General features: G+C 33.6%; 1 protein-coding gene and 1 long non-coding RNA gene across 7 annotated transcripts in view; one reads left to right on the forward strand and one right to left on the reverse strand.

Moving 5' to 3' along the window:
- Window positions 1-20955, forward strand: part of LOC101892885 (putative FERM domain-containing protein FRMD8P1) — a 1829920-nt gene that overhangs the window by 553606 nt on the left and 1255359 nt on the right. The window lies entirely within an intron of this gene.
- On the reverse strand, window positions 4486-5951 carry LOC109613778 (uncharacterized). The gene is made up of 3 exons (XR_002195182.2): window positions 5745-5951; window positions 5388-5690; window positions 4486-4837 (listed from the first exon to the last, which is right to left on the reverse strand). It is a non-coding gene; the product is annotated as an uncharacterized LOC109613778 (long non-coding RNA).

A 20955-nucleotide genomic window follows, 5' to 3' on the forward strand; every position in this document is an offset into this window, starting at 1 on the left:
TTCTCTTTAATGGTTTCAAATCAGACTGTTTTATTTCTTTTCTATTTTGGTTTAGCAACCAAAAGAATAGCAGGACAGAGGTAGAGAAATAACAAAAGCAGAGAAGATGCGCTCAACGTATATAAGTATGTTTGTACGTATATGCATAATTTGCCCATTGCTTGTTCGTTCGACTGCTTATCCACATTTGCAACAACAGTGCTTTTTGTTATCTCTTTTTGTTAGGGCGAATTAAAATCAAATACGTAATTGGCAAGGGATAAAACAATTATTAATGTGGCTCTCGTAGCCTTTAAATATTAATAATTGGAAGTAATTTACTGTTTTTTATGTCTTCAAAAATACTCTTTGAGCAACGATTTAAATTATAAATAATATTTACAAATCATTTAGGTGATTTAACAATACTATCACAAAATAAGCTTATTACTAGAATAATATTACTATCGTTACCTTATTCTACAATTACAAGTTTAAGCTTAGACATAAGGGTTCAGTATCGATTTTACTGTGTTTGTTACACAAACATTTTTCAAAGTTTTTCAGGTTTAAGACACATATTATTCAGCTGATTTTACTCGAGCGATTTTGGTATGCTGGTAAAAATTATGGAGGAATTGCAAAATGAAGTGCCATTCCAAAATTGTTCGAAAAAAATTGCTGCAGTATTTTACTGAAAATTCATCTATATTGAGTTCATATCAGAACTCTTTTGTTGTAGTCTTTGAACTACTACAAATCTTATACAATTTACGTCAACAGCAATAAAAGAATTTGTTCAGCGTAATCAAACTGACACATGAACTCCAAAAAATATATGGGATTCAGCACAAACGTAGTCAAATATATATCATCCAACTTACAATTTAGATCACAATTTTTTTGAAGGTTGTGTATCTAATTCGATTAAAGTTCCATTGGGTGTTCTTGGACCGGTTCTCTTACTTTTTATTTATCAAAGATTTACCTAATTTCTCAAATTATTCGAAATTGTTAATGTACGCAGATTATGTTAAGTTATTCGTTTTCTATAATTGTAAGAAACAACCTATGTCACTTCAAAACGATGTAGATAGTCTTTTTTAATGGTATAGGAAACTCTTTGCATTTAAATATAAGCAAATTTGCTTCTCCAGATCGCTCTTGATCTTGCACTGGATCCAAAATTAAAAATTAACTTAAACAAGTAAAAAAGAACCAAGGATAGGCCGAGCGAATTTCTAATACCCTTCACTAATTTGAATAAGTAAATAATGTCGCTAAAATCATGAAAATAGCGAATATCGGGCGGTAGAGTTATATGGGGACTATACGAACCTCTATTAGAATACGGTTCTTATGTATGGGATCCTCAATATCCAATATATCCAGATAAAATAAAATCGGAGCAAAAACAATTTCTGCTATTTGCCTTAAGAAGTTTAGATTGAAATAGTAGTAATTAGATTGCCTACACTAAAAATCAGACGTATTATGTTGAGCTCCATATTGATACAAAAAATATTAAATGTTAATGTACCTTTAGATTTCCTTTTCTCATCTATTAGAATTAATTTCCGTTTATATCTAGTAGATATTACCAATTATTAAATAGCGATTTTCACAGCACTATTTATTCAATGGGCGTAACTCTTAGTAAAATGTGTGTTGATTTTAATTCTGTGTACTGTAATGTAGATTGTGGTATGAGTATAGAAGTTGTTAAATCTAGAAAAATTAAAACACATATGTTTTAATATGTTGCACACTTATGTTTTATTTTTCAATAAAAAAAGTTGATTTGAACTTTTTCAGGTTTATAACCAATTTATGAAAAAGTTAAATATTGACTTTAATTCTAATAAAATAATAATCTTTCAGAGGGAGAAGAAGATTCGCAAAGACTCAGATAAACGGGGTTTCCCTGTGTTGTTTCCAATGCTTAATGAAAAGCGCAAAGAGGAATGATAAGTTCAAATGCTGGCATATATGTATTTATAATAAATATATGCAGTGGATCTCGCTATTCTACATTCTAATGAGGCTAAAATTGGTAACTTTATGCAACATTTTAGATTCCTATTATATGCCCTTTGGACGCAAGAATTTTACGGTGATCCAGAATGTTACAAATGGAATTACAAACATTATATACCACCCATACTATGTAAAATTCAAGAACGTGCCGTTAGATAGAGGCTATTCGAAAGCGTGCAAAGTTTTGCTACAGGCGGTAGAACCCGTCATTATTTCTAATAATTTGCCATCATACCATTTTATTCAACTTTGAACTTTCGTTCACATTAGTAATGGCAAATTCTAACGGGTGTTATCTGTCAATTTGCGCTGCTCTTGAGATATCTTGGCTTTCTCGTTGCTGTTACTTTACTTGTTTTTCGAATCTTCGTCCAATCAACATCACTGCAACACCAATTATCCTACAAGGTACATGTTAGTTTTTCGGCTAATATTAAAACATTAATGAAACCGCCAATTTTTTAATATTAATTTCATCCCTTTATTTATTTAATTTACATTGCCCCGCAACATTTTTAGTCACTTCGACCCGAGATCCGGGCTTTCCAGCAACAACATAAATTACTTGATATTTTTTTTATTAAAGGGTTTGACATTGTCAACAACCACCAGCAAAAGATCAATCATCCATTTTTTTCATTAAATACATTTATTCATCACTAAAAGGTATGTACCGTCATTTTTAGTGAGCATAAACGCGAGTGTTCGATAAATATCTTCAAAAAAAAAAAAAAAAACATTAAGTAGGAAACAAAAACAAATACAGTGCTTAACCACGGTAGTTCGTTTCGTTGGCTCAAGTGTCTGTCCGTCGGTAATATGCTTTGTTATAATTTACAACAGTTCCGGTGTAATAATTCTCTTCAAGAATATTATACTTAGAATACATTTCCACATATTCGCTCTTATTTACAATATACGCGTAAAAGTACGTTTACAGTATTAAAGGTTAACCCAGTGGGTTTTATAGATCTAGTATGTTAACCCTGCTTGTTTACAGATACCGTTGAGAGGGTATAAATGACAGTTTATGTATACATACAATACCGAAAAGAAAACCTTCTATTTGAAAATTCTATCCGTTAAAACGCTAAAATGGAAAAAATTGAAATTTTCAAAAATCTTTTTAACCAATGTTATGCTTAAATGCAGAAAAACGGACAATATCTGCAATATATTAATTTGGAATAAAGGAAAATTTTGTTCAAAATTATAATTTAATAAAAAAAAACGTAGCGAGCAGCAAAACAGTTTAAAAGCGTATGGACTATAGGTAATGGTCAACAACTAATCAATTTTTTTATTAATTGTCATATCCTTTAATTTTAGGTTTCGTTTCATTATATAATGTCGGTACAACGATTCCTATATATAAAAAAACAGTAAACTTAAGTCAATGCTTCAAAGTCCAGATTTTCAAATGAATTGCAGAAACATAAATGGTGTTGATGTTCCAGTTTTCATAATTGGGGATTTCGCTTTCCAACTTTCGTGATATCTCATGAAGCCATTCCCATTCTCAATTTCTTCTCCAGATAAGGAAAAAATTATACAACTATCGCCTTTCGAAAGTTCGAAGAGTTGTGGAAAACGCCTTCGGCCTCTTAAAGGCAAGATTCCGAAGGACAGGTAATGGGAGGGAACAATTTAAAAAATGCAAAAAATATTATAAAGAGGTGCGCAAATTTGTAAATGACCCAATAAACCAGAAATGGTGAGAAGAAATCGAGATAAACCGAAATTAAATCCCGCAAGTTCCTCAAAATTGCAGTTATGGCAAAGCCGGAGGAATGAGGAATGCTCTCGCAGATTTTTTCTTGAAAATGGTAATAAGTATGTACTTTATGTTTTGTTTTTAAATTCTGCATTTTAGAGCTCCAAACAGTTCGACAACAATCCCCCTGGTAAACAAATATGTGTAACCCGAATGAAGAGAACACAGTTAAAAAACTCGAAAACATAGTTAAAACTATTAATAGAAATATACTTATTTAAAAAGAAGAGGAAAATAGAGGCAAATAAAAATGCAATTATAAGAAAATTAAGTAAATTTTTTTTTATTTTCCAAAAAAATTGAACAAAAAAACTTAACAAAAAATTAACAAACTTAACTACTAATTACAGATCGGAGTATCAACCCACTACTTTTTGGCTACTTTACGTTGTTTAAAGAGGTACTCATTAACTGTCTTTGGCGCTAAATTTCGTTATACGAGTACTTAAAATTATACTACAACCTTATTAGTAACGAGTATTTTTGCTGGGATATTGAAATGCCCGCTACTTCGCCAGCAAAAAGTCCACTTTATAATAAAAATAATGAATTATATTCATATATACATTTGTATTAAAGAACACATTACATTATAACTAAAATTCTCAAAAAAGCATAACAGTTTTAAGTGATATTATTTGTTATAATTTTTATGATTAATTTATTTATACTACAAAAAAAAAAAAAAAAAACATTTAAAAATGCGCGTCAAAAAATCAAGTATTTGTAATTTACTTGAAATTATTATTTTTAAAAATATATACAAATTCCTTAAGGATTTCGCTTCGCTCTTTTTCGGTCTCAGCAATGACTTTTTGTATATTGAGCCCTTTTTCAGTTAAATCATTCATATATTTTACACACTCTACTAACTCCTTGTTAGTAGCTTCTATATTTTGTTTAATTATTTTAGTATTTTCTTTGTCACTTTTCTTCGCTTTTTTGGTTTTGATTCTTCGACAGGAACTTCCATACTTTCAATATCGAAACATAAAATTTCAATACACTCAATATATTCATCATCGACAAATTCCACAAAAGGTATATCTACAAAAAAAAATTGCATACCATCAGGCAAAATTTTGGTGGTTTTTACGAATATGAGCTAGCCACTCACTCACTCTAAATCATTTTTAAGTTACCGACAAAAATCGGCAAAATTAAAATGCTCACAATTTCGTTAAAAAGCGATAATTTTCGGCATGTTAACGACCGTGTAGTCGCTAAGCCCTAACGATACCAGCAGTATTGTTAACATTTATTTGAACTTTTCAGTCATAATATTGCGTTTCATTTTACCAATTTGTGTCGGTAAGTCCGAATAAGGTTACCTTATTCCACTACAGGTAGCAAAATGCAGATTTATTTAAAACTATATACATACATATATGCTAAACATACTGATGCTTTCCTCAACAACCGTTTGTATATTGTGGAATTTGGGCCAGAAGGACCAATTTTCTTCTTTTCTTCGCTGAAGAGAAAACATCATGTCAATACTTTAGAATATAATAAATGGAAATAGAATATAGTGATGTACAGTTATGTGAGGACTATAGCAAAACGTGGATATATGTGGTACATTTTCGATACTTACTTCCTTTAGCTCGGAAGCTAGCGGGGTTTCCACGGTCGGACATACAGACCCTAAATCGACACAGAATTGTAAACTGATGAAGAATATATATACATAGTGGGGTGTAAAGAACCACTAATAACCGGCATCTGTTTGTGATATTGTTTTTTACTTCTTCTCCATCATATATAAATCCACTTGCAGCTAATTCTGTTGACATCTCACTATATATGTGAGAGTTTTTACGTACGCCACTAATTTTCGGAAGATTTTTTTTCCATACGGGCTACTTCAGCATCTGTCGACCAAAGCCTAATCAATTTTCTGTAAACAAACAAAGATCATTAGTGTTATTCCTATGTTTTTATATTTACTTACCTTTCTGCACATTCATTTTCCATATTATAATTCCTTGTTTATTTTCTTTCTTTTGGTTATGCATACTAACCTTTGACACAAATGAAAGAAATTTAAACAAATTTGTGTGACAAATCTTGTTGAATAAATCCAGATTAAGCAAATATATCTTGATAATAAGGGTTTATCCGAAAAAAAGCTTTGATATAAACATGCTGTTGTTGTGATTGCTGCTTTTGTGTTTATTAACACAAAAAAGAGGATTAAAATAACAATAACAACATACTAGTGGTTAATACAACAATAACAATACGATCACATATCAGTGCTGTATGCTTGTGGTTGACTGACTTGTAATAGGTGTGTTCATTACAAAAAGTGAAAAATGTTTAATAGGTCTGTTCAGACCAAAACATTAAAAAAGTACTTTCGTACAAATTTTTTTAAATTTTTTTTAAAGTTCAAATGATTCTGTGGGAAATAAGTTGTTTCGTTATTAAATACTGCTTACATTCATTCGTTTTGCATATAATTATAATAATATTCGTTATTATATTATAACGTTTTTTTTTTTTTCAATTTTTTTAATATTTTAAATATTTATTTCCATTTTGTATTTACTGTTGATTGCGATTTTGATTTGTAGCGTGCATTTTACATTCCGTGCACCCTACATTTGGTCATAATTTTAAGAAAAAATCAAAAATGTACAGATTTTTTTGCGATAAACTTTTTTTTATTATTTAAGATGTCACTTTCTACACTTGATTATTTTATCAGATCAACTTATGCTATCATACAATTCGAAAACAGCTTCAATGCTCTTCGAGATGAAGATTTTGATATTTACATTTTTGAAGTTCAATCTTCTGAAGATAAGTCGCTTTGGGATTAAGTGAAATGACAGTGTTATGCATAGTTTAAATCTTCCAGCTTGCGATATTGATGTTTTTAATGGTGATTTTCTTCCTTGACCTACATTCAGAGATCTCTTTTCTGCGGTTTATATCAACAACAGCCGCCTTAGTAACATTGAAAAACTATGTTACTTGCTGAAAAAAACATGTGGTGAAGCAAAAGATGTAATATCAAAGTTCCCTTTGACACATAGAAGTTTCGATTTAGCGTGGCAAGCATTGAAGGAGGCATATGGCAATGTCCGCATATTAGTTAACAAACAACTAAAATTACTTTTTGGTCTTCCGCTTCTTGACAATGAGTCATCTACGGGTTTAAAAAATTTTCAGCGAGCAATCAATGGATGCTTATCGGCTATGGCGATCTACGACGTTTCTGCGAGCGATTGGGATCCCATATTAGTCTTTTTATGCATACAAAGATAACCTAAAGACACCGTCTCATTGTGGGAACAGACGGTCAAAAACAAATCGGCATTGCCATCTTGGAAGGATTTGGATCATTTCCTTACGGAACGGATTCAAACCCTTACTTGGCTCCGAGATATTCGTGGCATGGATTCCTCTAGAAAATCTAAAAAGAAGGTGCGAGCTCATTTTTCGAAGACAGCTCCTTCTATTAATTCTTCTCATGATCCTTCAGTTAGAGTGTGCGTTCTTTTCCCAAAATTTGCTCATTCTTTGCGCTTGTGGATTTTCAGTACTCAAACGGTTCAATTGTTGTATTTAATGTCTTACGATTGGTTATGAGTTGTAAAAATATGTAAGTAAACATAACTGCGGTAAATGCAACAAGCGGCATCACACCCTTTTACATCGTGCGATGTCCAAACCTGCAGTTCCATCAACGACTTTCTCGAGATCGATTTCAAACCAACATTCTTCCAATCTAGCAATGAAAATTCAAATCTTCCCTCGACTTCCTCAGGTGTATCGCACTCAGCCAATAGGCAAGTTTATTACATTTCGCACAACAAAGATGTTATTTTAGGTGCAGCAATGGTTCATTTAATTCATCAAGTTATAACATACCCTGCTCGCGCCTTAATTGACCCAGCTTCTAAAGCTTCCTTTATTACTGAAAACGTACAACGTCATCTTGGTATTTCTACTACGTCGACACAAGCTACTATTTCTGGCATTAACCAAACCTTGTCCACTACATCAATCAAATTGTGTTCGTTATACATAGGTACATAATATATTAATGGAATCAATATTAATGGAATTGTCAACATTAGTGGTTCCCTCTATTTCTGGTAATTTACAATCTTTTTCGCTTGGTGCTGACTTAATTTCCCATAGTCCAGTCTAGTTGAGTTGCTGTACTCCTATTCGCTGATTTATATCCTAGAATTCTTCTTCGAGGAATTCAATCCAACATTTTAAGTCCTATAATGGCTTAAAATACTGTTTTGGCTGGATCATTACTGGTCCAATTCCCTCTTCCAACATAACGGTATTAACTACCACAATAAATTATTCCGAACGTAGTCATAACAAGACACTTCTTCTTTCTTCTAGGAATCGGAAGAACCTCCACAGCGTGCAAATCTGACTCCTTCGGACAAGTTTTGTGAGAAAAGTTACAAAAATACAGCGTGTCGGCAGATATATTGTCAAACTTGCCATTGTACCATAACTCTCAGGTCAGCTTGGTCATACCAGGACAAACTCTTTACTTCAATTTTCCGTAACGAGGCTTCCCTAATTAGAAAACCACAAATTAAAGACATTAACGGTCCGGGAATATTTAGAATAAGACCACATGAGACTGGTTTCGACTTCGTCAGCAAACTCTACGGTTTGCTACCTTCCTCACCATCCGGATGTTAATAGTTTTCGATGTCTCGAACAAGACTTCTAATGGGAATAGTCTAAATAATATTCTTTATGTCGGCCCAACACTTCAGTTGGATTTAGTCCTCCTTATTCTAAGATAGAGGCTTTTTAGATTTGTTTTTAACTGCGACATAACACAAATGTACCTCTCCAAAGAATTGTTTTCGGGATTCTCCCTACAAGCCGGTTCAAGATTTTGAACTTCAAACAAACATTCGGAGTAAATTGTGCTCTTTATCTTGCCATTCGGACTTTACTACAATTGTCCGATGACACAGAAAATTAATTTCCATTAAGTGCACATATCCTTCGGAAGTGCATATACGTTGTTGACGTCTTAACCGGCTATCACGATTTGGAAACAGCGTACAAATCTAGAGACCAACTAATTAGTGCTCTATCTTCCGCAAAATTTGAATTACGTAAATGGACAGCCAATGATCGCAGTATTTTACAACCACTTCCTTCAGATCATCTTTACGACGCTCAGGTTCTAGCTTTTCGTGTGTGTAGTGACATCAAAAAGAATTATGCGGTGCAGTACTGGCATCCGAACTTCTAAAAGGCATTCTAAATGAGATTGATATTTCTTTTAACAAAATTTATTGCCGGACAGATCCTTCTTGGTTTCAAAAAACGCCATCAACATGGTCTTCTTTCGTAGCAAATAGCGTATGTCGTATTCAGGAGAATGTTGGGCAAAATAAGTGGTTCCACGTTTGTTCTGAGGACAATCCTGCAGACTTAGGCAGTCGGAGGCTTTCTCCTTCGTGGTTGGCTTCATCACAAATTTGGTGGCATGGGCCAAAATGGCTGAGTCTTGATAGTTCAAATTGGAATACTCAAAACGTTTCGCTTGATACTGTTGTCGAACTTCGCCCAACTAAAAGTCATGTAACTTTCATTCAAAACTATGAAGATATCTAAAATAGATTTTCTTCCATAGATACGGCGTTCCGCGCCATTGCATGCATTCTAAGATTTTCTATAATAATCTGCTCATCGAGGCAAATACCAGTTTGAAGGTTCCAACCCCACTAATTCTAAAATCCAAGCAGTCAAATTCCGTCTGGCTGCTTTAGGTCAAAATCATTTTATGCTGAGGAATACTTTGCGTTACTACATAAAACGTCACTCAATTCGAAGAGTTCAATCTTATCCTTAAATCCATTTCTGGATGAAACAGGGGTAATGCGCTTAAATGGACGCCTTTCACAATGTTCAACTCTTTCCACTTCTAAACGTCATCCAATTTTGTTACCATACCATAGTAGGTTCGAAAAACTTTTGTTGGAACAGATTCACATAAAGTTAATGCACGGAGGAAACCAATTAATGTTTCGCATTGGACCATTTCATATCGAATCTTTTACAGGTAGATATTGCAAAATTACAAAAGATTATGATTGCGTTTTTGTGTGTTTTTCTACGAAAGCAATTCATTTATAACCATTTATCCACGGCATTTTTAGCAGTCTTTTACAGGTTTATGTCACGCCGTGGATATCCCAAGACTATCTTCTCGGATAATGGTACCAATTTCGTTGGTGCATCTCGAGAGTTAGATCGAGTTTCAATATCAAGAACATGCATGGAAGTTTTATCCAGCCGGAGATCCACATATGGTGGACTCTGCGAAGCTGCTGTCAAAAGCTTCAAAACTCTCTTTCGAAAAATGGCTAAAAATGTTAAGTTTACGTTTGAAGAGTTTTCAAAAATGTTAACTAGAATTGAAGCTTGTTTAAATTCTTGTCATCTTTGTCCGATGAATGATAGTCTTGATGATAGAGTAGCCCTTACGCCTAGACATTTTCTTGTCGTGTCGCCAATCCTTGCTCCTCCATAACCCATCATAAACGAATCTCCTTTGGATATCGTGAACCGGTATCGAAAATTGAGAGCGCTCTCTCAACAATTCTGCTTTCGCTGAAAATATGAATATTTAAAGGGCCTCCACCATCGCTATCAGTGGAAATTCCCGCAAAGTAATATTCAAACGGATGATTTAGTAGTTCTTCGACATGAACAACTATCTCGCACTTCGTGGAAACTCGATCGCGTCGTAAAAGTCTATCCGGGAATCAACGGTCATGTTAGAGTTGCGAATGTGAAAACTGTATCGTAAAACGACCCATAGTTAAACTAGTCATTCTGACTTACCTAGTATACATAGTTGTTCTCTCTTCACTGGGCAGTCTCAATTCTTTCGCAGACATGGAAAACTTGAGCAAGATGACCGCTTCCCTCCCAACTGTGAATGACAATATCCCCATGTTGGATGAGGAGAAAGAGTTCGAAGATAACAATGTGGCTCCTTTAGGATCACAAGACTCGGAATTGAAAGAAATTATCGAAGCTCCTAATCAGGAGTTTGCTCCTGGTCTTCAGGCCTGGAAAACCAGCTCGTCGGCGGAAAAAAGATGGTTACTTCTCCCCATAGGGAAAATAGCACAGCAACTGTGGCGGTCCCCAGCACCGCATCGGTTGTCTCTCCTCATCGGGAGAATAGCACGGCAACAATTATGATCAATTCCGGATCTTCGTCCCAGATGGCGGTTGATACCCTTCCGGTACTTCTGCCTAATAACGAAGAAGTAGAACCCGTTTCTCCTTATCGGCAGATTGCTTCAACTTGGACTATCCCTTCGGCGTCTCCCCATCAGAACCTTGCACACGCTATTGATAAAAAAAACTCCAATTGTACGGCCACTATTCCTCGTGGTAATCAACTAGTGGCAGGATCTAATCCTCAGGGCCCGAAATGTCAAATGTGCATGCAGAGGCATCTCTTGAAAGATTGTTCCGATTTTCATAAGCTTCCTTGTGAGAAAAAAATCGATTTGTGGTACAAAATAATTTTTGTTCGAATTGTCAGACCCGTTCCCACATCCTTAGAGATTGTTTCAGTTTTCTACGATGCAAGAAGTGTGGCAGTAACCACACCCTTCTCCATTCCAACCAAATACTCCATGTCCGACCTTCGGGTAGTAGACAGTATACATCTCGCGCATTTAATTCGTCGCCATCGTTCAATTCTATTTCGTTAGAAGAAAGACCTCTGCTAAATGTCAGTCTGTCCACTCTCATCCGATATCGTCCGCCCCTTCGGGTGCAGTCCGTCCGATAGTTCAGTCCATACAGCCCATTGTGACTCTGGGGCCAAAAAAGGTGGTAAAAATTGTTCTTCCGGAACGAAAAGCACCAGTTCAAGCGCTATTGGATTCGAGTGCTGAACATATACGTATTTGCACCACGCCGACTAGTAAACTCCAGTTCAGCTCTTTAAACGGACATCGCTAAAGACAAAGTTATTATACCCTTCATAGTATGGTGGAGTGTATAAAAATGTTAGTGAGGACCACATAAAGGTTTCTAATGACACCAGGACCTGGGCAGAACAAAGAACGTTGTGTTCTTAACTCAGAAAAAAATTCATCCATTGCTAAGATAATACGAGGACATTGTTTTAATTTCTTCATACTATAGTTATAAAAGCCAACAAAAGTGTTCGGCTTGTGGAAAGTTGGAAAAATAAGTCTGATACTATTTTAGCAATACCTGAGTTATCACAAGATTCCATAATTGCAAGTTTCATAATGCTTGGAAATTTCTTAATGGGTACTAAAACTTATGACGGAAAATTGTCTATGCAGGTCCACGTCTTCATATTGGACACATATAACGGTACCTCACTTTATTCGGTATTTTGATGCTTTAGCGACATTATTAATTAGTGAAAATTTTTCGTATTTGAGGTACGGAATAGATACTACAGTACAACGACATTCTTAGGAGTTATACCCAAATCTGAGCCGATTTTAATGTAATTTTAAGAATTTACTTGTAGACCAAACTCAAACAAACATTCCAAATTCAGTCTCATATTCCAGCCGATTTTAAATATAATTTGATTAATTTATTTGTAGAAAAAAATTCAGTAACACATTCCGAAATCGGCCGAAGATATATATGGAAGCGATATCAAAACCTGAAGAGAGTTGAGTATATTTCGGTAAATTTTTGTACCAAATTGCGACAATCATTTCAATCTTTATTGGACAATTTTTTTTGTATTAAATTCCGTGAGTCATTACAAATTTTAAAAATAAATATTTATGGAAGCTATATCCAAACCGTTTTAAAATTTAAAAGGTGAAGTCATTTAAAATAAGCATTCCCATCTCAGCATTTTCTGTAATTAGCTTGTCAAATTTCTCAGATAAAAAACAGGTTCCTATCTTTGATTTCTGTGTATACTATAGATTTATAAACATAAATTTTGACAATGAGATGTTGTTATATGATTAATTTTGAAAAAAAAAAAAACAATTAAAAAAGCTGTAAATTCGTCCGGGCCGAACATTAAATACCCTCCACTAATTGGAACGAATTTGGCAATTTTCAAACAAAATCAAAACCCGTTAAAATTTTTGTTAAAATCTTAAAAATACCGAATGTAGCCGTTTTATTAGGGTCGATACGACGACGTGGACCTGCATATGCAACTTTTGTCATAAGGCATTAGAATATTTAAATGCGAAACTTGAAAAAATAATGTAGCTAAAATCATCAAATTACCGAATATCGGGAGGTAACTTTATGTCTTAGGCTGTATTCATTACGAACTTCAAGCATCAAATTTGAAACAAGTCCAGTGAATAATGTCGCTAAAATTATCAAAATACCGAAAATAGGGAGGTATGATTATATGGAGACTATACCAAAACGTTCAATACCAAAAGTCCTGCAGGCATTATACACGAACACGGGCGAAAATATATATGGAAGCTATATCCAAACCTGAACCTATTTCAATATAATTTGCAAATTCATTGTTGTACTAAATTCCGTCACTCATTCCGATTTTTTTTTTTTTATTTTGGAATCGGACATACATCTTATATATGATAAGTCAGCCGAAAATCTATATGGGAACTATATCCAACTCGGTACCGTTTTAAAAAAATTTCATTGAAATTGGGGATACATAGCGTGTTTAGTATATCATTTTTACGAAAACGGGCAAAAGTATATATGGAAGCTAATCGGGCATACATATCGTGTTTAGTACATCATATATTTCACGCCGTGGATGTCCCAAGACTATCTTCTCGGATAATTACACCAATTTCGTTGGTGCATCTCCAGAGTTAGATCGAGAATTTAAACTGACGTTAAATGCAATTCGTAATAAGCCCCGAACCAAGTATTAATATCAAGAACTTGCATGAAGTTTTATGCAGCTGGAGCTCCACATATGGGTGGACTCTGGGAATCTGCTGTCAAAAGCTTCAAAACTCACTTTCGAAAAATGGCTTAAAATCTTAAATTTACATTTTAAGAGTTTTCAACCATTCTAACTAGAATTGAAGCTTGTTTAGATTTTCGTTCTCCTTGTCCGACGAATGATAGTCTTGATGATACAGTAGCCCTTACGCCTGGACATTTTCTTGTCGGGTCGCCAATCCTTGCTCCTCCAGAGCCCATCATAAACGAATCTCCTTTGGAGTTCACTTCTAACTGTCATGATAGACAGACGTACTGCCAAAAAAAACCCTTGCTATATCAACATTTTGGTTTGTTAATGCGTATATATTCTCGTGTTTGCTTAAATTATATTATAAACGAAAAAAGAGATAATACACTCTGAAAAAAACTAATGATAAAAATGAGTGAGCCTGTCGCTCAAAACTCACACTTCGACAGCGACAATAATAAATTAAAAAAAATCTTCAAAAGAAAATGTTCAACAAGTAGCAATTAAACGAAGATCTGAAAACTTCGATAATACAATGGGAAAACAACAAAAAAGAAAAATGATCGCTACAAAAACAAACTATGCTGTGAAAAGATCTGCTAATAGAACTTGAGTCGAACTTGGAGAGTTTCTAGTGTTTAATTCGCAATAAGTTCGAAATATATACTATTTTCCAGAGAACTGCCTACCTGGCTTTCCTTTTCACTGCAAATTTCAGATCATTAAGCTCGTCTCGAAAGAGAAACAAACACATAAATCATAAACATATGATCTTCGCCTTAATAAGGCAAAACTCAAAAATTAAAATTCAGCCGAGCCTGGATGTGGCATTTGAACCGCGGACCTCGGTGTGCAGCAACAGAGCCATTAACCCGTCTTCATAAAGCAGCACTAAAAACAAGTGTATGCATTGGAAGCAATGTAGTTGTTGTGGACAAAAAATCCATCACTACAAAAACAAACTTTGCTGTGAAAAGATCTGCTAATAGAACTTGAGTCGAGCTTGGAGAGTTTCTAGTGTTTAATTCGCATATGCTAATTCGCAATAAGTTCGAAATATATACTTATTCCAGAGAACGGCCCTTGTAAGCCACCATCCACACCAAATATGCCTGATGAGCCGCTTAACCAACGGCGACACGCGTCGCATAGTGGTGAGTGTGTGATAGTCTCTATCTGGCTTTCCTTTTCACTGCAAATTTCAGATCATTAAGCTCGTCTCGAAAGAGAGACAAACGCATAAATCATAAACATATGATCTTCGCCTTAACAAGGTAAAACTCAAAAACAAAAACATGTTTGTAAAAAAATCTAAGCGCTGATACAAAAACTGATGTAATTTTTAAGGAATTATGTACATTTCAAAATGATAATTTAAAAATAACAAAAGTCAGTCAATTTAATACGCCAAAGTCAAAAAATTAAGGTCGCGATTTACCTATTTTCCTTGTACAAATAAGCGGAGAAGTAAAGTTAGCGAACTAAAAAAGATTAATGAACTAATGCATTTAGACATCCGTTGGGAAGCTTTAAGAGATCCTGAAATAACGCAATGTAGGAGGTGCCAAAGCCTTTTTCATGTTGCATCGAACTGTCATTTACCCAGACGATGCGTAAAATGCAATGAAGATCATGACTTAGGCAAATGTAAATTGAACAATGTTCCTAAAAAAGAACGTGACAAACTCTACTGTGTCCTTTGCGAAAAATATGGTCATCCAGCATCTTTTAAAGGATGTGAAAAATATAAATAAGTTCTAGAAAAACTCCGTAAGAAAAGGGAGAATTTAGTTCAAATAAGAATGCAAAATCCATATGCGAACTTTAACTCGAGTGTAAGGTACGCCAACATCACCAGAGATAATGTGAATAATGGGAACGTACCCATCATCAATAAAGATAATATCCCAACATCATCAAATAATGGAAACGCTCAGATGCAGTCAAATCTTTAAGAATTAAATAATTCGATACTTTACCTATCATATCAAATATTAAACCTACATAAACAATTACAAATACAAACGTCTAGAATAGATACGATTTTCTCTTTCTTAGAAATATAAATAATGGATCAAAATATAACGAATAACTTCAAAATAATTGAAATTAATATAAATTCTGTAATTAGAAATAACAGAAGAGATGATTTATGTACTTTTTTAGATTTATATAACCCGGATCTGGCATTATTAAATGAAACAAAATTAAACTCAAGACACAAAATATGTTTCAAAAACTATTTTACAATTAGTCGCGATAGGCCAAACTTTTCAAGAGGCGGCGGAACAGCAATGCAAACTAACTATCGCTCTCTAGAAGTTCCTTACTCGTTAAAAAATTCCTAAACGAAATCTGTCCCATTGTTTCGATGATTAAGTCGGCATGTCTTCATATAAATTGCTAAAACTGGGACCAGACGAAACCGATGGACTCCTTTAAAACTCTTAGACAATGATGATGACAATTCAATAACGGCCATGGACAGTGAACAGCCCCAAAACGGCCAAAATAGTAACATTTCACCCATTAAACTATTTTTTTAATCAACTTGCTTAATCATAGAAAGATTGATGATTTCTTAGTGAAAAAATATATATTGATTTAAAAATTTTATGTAATATAATAACAACACATAACAATGTGATTGCAGTTTTGCAGGATAAAAAAAACTATCAATACTTCACACATGATCACAAAAACAACAAACCATTTAAAGTTGTCATTCACAGACTAGATAATAAAACAAGCACAGAAGTTAAAAATGAGTTGATCTCTCTCGGACTAAAGTGCATTGACGTTAAAGAATGAAACGTACTTATGAGAAATATGTTGATATTCTTTACATTGTCCACCTTAAAAGAGGCAGTGTGAAACTACATGAATTGTCAAAAAATATTCGATCTCTTTTCAAAATTATTATAACATGGGACTACCAAAGGCGTATTTAAAACAAAATGGTTCAATGTCGAAAATGTCAAATGCACGGTCATGGGGAGAAAGGTTGTCATGTTGCCATTCTATGTTCGAACTGTGCTGGAAATCACCTCACTTCTGAGTGTCAAACACCAAATAAAATCAAGCGTGCCAACTGCGGTGAAAATCATAAATCCACTGATGCTTCATGCCCAAACAGAATTATGTACCTAGAAATGAAACAGAAACTAACTTTAAAAACTCACCACAGTAAGGGAAAGAGCGTAGTGTTAAACACTAACAATGAGAACTTTCCTCCACTATGCAAGTCTGCTGATAAACTTGTTGTTGCAAGCAACTGGAAACATGTCAACAACAGTGATGTCTCTCCACATAATCAATTTCCCGTTGCTGCCCTATTCTCTGAACAAGAATTTTTGCAATTGACATCTTAAATGATCTCCAAACTTGATTCCTGCACTACCAGAGAACAACAACTTAATGTAGTAGCTGAACTAGCCTTTAAATTTGTTTACAATAATAGTCATAAATGAATTATTCCAACTTAAATATAATATTTTGGAACTCTTGAAGTATCCGAAACAAAATTGGCGAATTAACACATTTTTTAGTTTAGTTTTTTAGTTGATATTTGTTGTTTATCTGAGACTTGGTTGAATGAGAGTGACCGTTTCAATATTCCCAACTACAAATGTGTTAGAAAAGATAGAGTTGGGCAAGCTGGCGTAGGTGTGGCCATAATCATTAAAATAATACTGAGTTTAAAATTGTCCAAAGTATACCAACCCAAATAATTGAAAACACAGGAATAAAGCTAAATGATTGGCAATCGATTAAGTTGTATAGCATATACTTTCCTTGAGGTATGAATAGTAAATCTTAAACACTGATGGTAACTATATTTTCTGTGGCCATTTGAATTCTAGACGCCGTAATTGGAATTGCCTTCGTTCAAATATCATGGGTGATATCCTTAACGATTTAAATCCACTTTACCCTTTTACCACTTTACTTCCGAATTGTCCTAGCTATATCCCTGCTTCCTCAATGCGTAATCCATCAACTCTTGATTTAATTCTAACTAACATTCGCCTTCTTTTAACAAATCCTCACATCATCAATGATCTCTCATCCGATCATCTTCCCGTTCAATTTAAACTTTCTGGTAATACCTCTCCGTCATGAACTTATAAGTTCAATTTTTCTTGTGCCGATTGGAGTGCATATAAGCAGTTTGTTAATTTGAAGTTTCAACACACTAACTTACATTTTGATATACCTGCAGACATCGATGATCAGGTTGACTTCTTCACAAGCACATTGTTAGAGGCAGTTAGACGATCTGTTCCTCCTTTCTCTCCCAAAAGCAAGTACTGTAAACTTCCTAATTATATTCTTAACTTTATAAACATAAAAAATACGTTTCGCAGAGACTGGATCCGGTATCGCCAAATTGTTAATCACAATGCAATGACTAAGTATAGTTTGATTATCCGTAATGAAATACACAAATTTAGAATGGAATAAAATGTTGCAACATTTGGATAATGGTTCGAAGCCGTTTTGGAATGTATCCAAAATGTTAAGGCAGAAATTTCGTTGTTGTCACAGTTTAATTTCTAGAGACCAAATCTTAATAACAGATATTGACAAAGCCAATGCTTTTGCTAAGACATTTGGTGAAAATCACACAATATCTGACAATATTGGTATACCATTGACAATACTGACAATATTACCATCCTAGTTCAGAATTTATTTATTTATTTATAACTAGGTTGAGGTTGAATACATTGTACGTAACCTTCGAAAAAGAAAAGCTTGTGGTTTGGACGAAGTCAATAACGAAAAGCTAAAACATTCAACCGGAAACGCATTAGTATATCTAAGTAACATATTTAACACATGAATTGGATATCAATATTTCCCAATTACTTGAAAAACTGCAAAAGTCATCCCAATTACTAAACCAGATAAACCTAATAATAAAACAGAAAATTATAGACCTATTAGCCTACTAAGCACGCTTGGAAAAATATTGGAGAAGATTATTAAAAAAAAAAGATTTCTAAATTTGTCCATGAAAAGAAAATTCTCCCCAATGAACAATTTGGTTTCAGAGACGGTCACTCTACTATACATCAAGTGAAACGTTAATGCAATGACATTGGCTTAAATGGTGGACTGTCTACAGCTTTAGTTCTATTCGACGTAGAGAAAGCGTTCGATACTGTATGGCATCGAGGCTTAGTCTTTAAACTTACGAAATTTCATTTTCCATCTTACCTCATAAAAATTATTGAACAATTCCTAAGTGGCCGACATTTTCGTGTTTCAGTTAACAATTTCTATTTATGCTGGAGTACCGCAGGGATCCGTTTTGGGACCAATTCTATACAATTTATACTGTTCAGATATGCCGTCTCTAAGTCCATGTAAATTTGCTTTATATGACGACGATATTGGAATCTATTATACCGGTCTACTTAGTCATAATATATTAAGCAATGGCAACATTCAATTGATATAATATGAGACTATTACTTAAAAGCGAGAATTGAATTAAATTATACCAAAACACAGTCAATATATTTCACAAAAAGAAGAAAATCTTGTTTCGTACCCAACAATAACCTTGTTTTAAGAAACGACAATATAACATGGTAAGCCAATGTAAAATATTTTGACATTTGGCTCGATAAAAAAACTAACTTTTAAATATCATATAGATCATGTTTTAAATAGGGTTAATATGTACAGACAAATTTTCTATCCTTTAATGAATAGAAATTCATAAAATCTTAATCTTTAAAGAAATTTTTCAATCCATTCTCCTCTATGGTTGCCCAATATGGGGACAATGTGCAAAGTCACATATTAACGATTGTAAATACGGTTCTATGTTGCATTGAGCAACATATTAGTAGATTTAAAACCAATTGCTTAATTGCTGAAAATCCTCTGATATTAGGTATTTACCTAGATAAGGAAAAGACATGTTTTTGTGTATATATTATTTTTGTATAAAAGGTTTTTGCTTATAGTTTTCCTTCAGACACTTTATGATTTATTACCATATAACTGAATTATTTAATTTTTATTATATAATGCTTTACATATAAGGCATCGCCACATCTGTGCAATGATTTATAGAAACTAAGATGAATTGCAAATATTAACTATTTTAATAAAGAAAGAATACTAGCGAGAAAACACATCAAATACTTACATTATTCAAGTAAAACAATTAAATCGTTTAAACATTTAGAAGTGTGTATAATTAAAATACCTTTAATGACAAATAAAAACTTCTTTGTTATATCAGCTTACTATCCTTCTGGGAATAACGATAATTTCCTTCAGACTGAACTCTCATTGCTTTTTAAGTCATTAAATTTACAAAATCCTAATAATTACTACTGGCTTGCGGGAGATTTAAATTGCAAACATTCGAACTGGGGCAATATCCAAGGAAACACCAAAGGAAATATATTAAAAGGCTGGATGGAACAAAAGTGAAATTGAATATCGTTTTTTAGTATATCCTTCGTATCCACGAACTGAATCTTTGGACCTTTGCATGGCAGATTCACGTCTTTTCATAAAAAGAGAAAACGATTCATTAAATTGTGTTAAAAATATAGACTATGATAGTGACCATAGCGCAATACAGATTATTATTGTTAAAGAACGAATGGATCACCCCATAACATTCTTCAATGAAACGGCAGATGTCATGTTTAATTTCAAAATGACTAATTGGAAAAAGTTTAGAAAGTGTATAGCAGATGAGTTAAATGCTAATGATTTAATTCCAAACGATATAATCTGACCAATTCAGAAATAGATTTTTATGTATTAAAACTAAACACATTTATAAATAATCCATAGAAAAATCAGTCCCCATATATTCTAGCCAGAATTCAACAAGTAAATATCTAAATTCAACCATTAAATCACTTCAAAAAGAAAAAAGCAGACCCCTCACAATAATAAAAGAGAACAATAGATTTGAAATTGTATTATCTATAACGGAACTTACTATGGTTAAAACTCAACTTAATTTAGTTAAAAAATTAATCAATGACAATTCTACAATAACTGTTAATAATAACATTAGACAAAAATTGGTAAAGATGGATAACAAAGACCCTACAAGAATGTTTAGTGAAGTCAAAAAACAGTTTAAAAAGGTCGTCCCGCTAGATATTCCATTTTAGAAATACCTTTCAAGAATCAAAATCTGCTCAGATATGCAGGAAAAAATGCTCAAGAGCTA

Source organism: Musca domestica, unplaced genomic scaffold (assembly GCF_030504385.1).
Source record: "Musca domestica strain aabys unplaced genomic scaffold, Musca_domestica.polishedcontigs.V.1.1 81, whole genome shotgun sequence".
NCBI lineage: Eukaryota > Metazoa > Arthropoda > Insecta > Diptera > Muscidae > Musca > Musca domestica.